Source organism: Saimiri boliviensis, chromosome 9 (assembly GCF_048565385.1).
Source record: "Saimiri boliviensis isolate mSaiBol1 chromosome 9, mSaiBol1.pri, whole genome shotgun sequence".
In the NCBI taxonomy this organism is placed as follows: domain Eukaryota; kingdom Metazoa; phylum Chordata; class Mammalia; order Primates; family Cebidae; genus Saimiri; species Saimiri boliviensis.
This window is the reverse complement of record NC_133457.1, coordinates 10,589,518-10,590,695: the sequence shown is the minus strand read 5'-3', so window position 1 is coordinate 10,590,695 and position 1,178 is coordinate 10,589,518. Positions and strand designations below refer to the sequence as shown.

At 42.2% G+C, this 1,178-nt stretch overlaps 1 non-coding gene across 1 annotated transcript; it reads right to left on the bottom strand.

Annotated features, from left to right (window-relative positions):
* Positions 1-314: 314 nt before the first annotated feature.
* On the bottom strand, positions 315-445 carry LOC120368370 (small nucleolar RNA SNORA38). The gene has a single exon (XR_005582526.1). It is a non-coding gene; the product is annotated as a small nucleolar RNA SNORA38 (small nucleolar RNA).
* Positions 446-1,178: the final 733 nt, after the last annotated feature.

Genomic DNA, 1,178 nt, shown 5'->3' with positions numbered 1-1,178 from the left:
GTGAGATTACAGGCATGAGCCACTGCACCGAGGCAACAATCTTGGTTTTAACAAGCCCTCTAGGTGATTCTGATGGCTGGCTAGGTTTGAGAGCTAGTGGATTAGTATGCTTGTTTTTTGTTTTTGAGAGGGAGTCTTGCTCTGTCATCCAGACTGGAGGGCAGTGGCACGATCTTGGCTTGCTAAAACCCCCGTCTCCCTGGTTCAAGCATTTCTCGTGCCTCAGCCTCCTAAGTAGCTGGGATTACAGGTGTGTGCCATCATACCCAGCTAATTTTTGTATTTCTTTTTTTTTTTTTTTTTCCCTTTTTCTTCTATGTGGGATGGTTGATCTTGAGTCTGCGGGGAGCAAGCTGGCCCCAGATTTCTCCAAGTCCACATTTCTTTGCCTCCAATTCTTACATGTCCAAAGACAAGGAACTATAGACATGCCTTTGTAGGAGGGCCAATATCCCATAAGTTAAATAATATAAAATTAACAATACTTAAATACTGATATAAAGTCAATACATCTTATGTTACATGATAAAAGAATAAGAGAGGAAATAAAACAAATATGTGTATATATACATAAACATATTCTAACAAAAGAGGGAGGAAATACTCATGGCAATTGCAGACCTCATTTCTGTAACTGGTCATGTGATCTTGGATGTTTCTTTATAACTATCGTCTTCTACCACCTGTCCTGTATTATTTGTTTCCACCAAGCACTTTGGTTGGTCATGATTCTTTACCTAACGTGATAACTAAAAACTAATTCCTGCCAGGTGCAGTGGCTCAAGCCTGTAATCCCAGCACTTTGGGAGGCTGTGGTGGGCAGATCACAAAGTCAGGAGTTTGAGACATGCCTGGCCAGTATGGTGAAACCCTGTCTCTACGAAAAATACAAAAAAATTAGCCAGCATGGTGGCGGATGCCTATAATCCCAGCAACTCGGGAGGCTGAGGCAGGAGGATTGCTTGAACCCAAAAGGCAGAGGTTTCGGTGAGCTGAGATCATGCCACTGCACTCCAGCCTGAGCAACAGAGTGAGACACCATCTCAAAAAAAAGAAAATAAAAGAAAAAAGAAAAAAACGCCATGAATTCCTGAAGGCTCTGGGCCATTCATTGTCCTGCCTAGATTGGGTTGTCAAAGTTCCCCATTGACATTAACCACAGGGAATGGTAATATTAA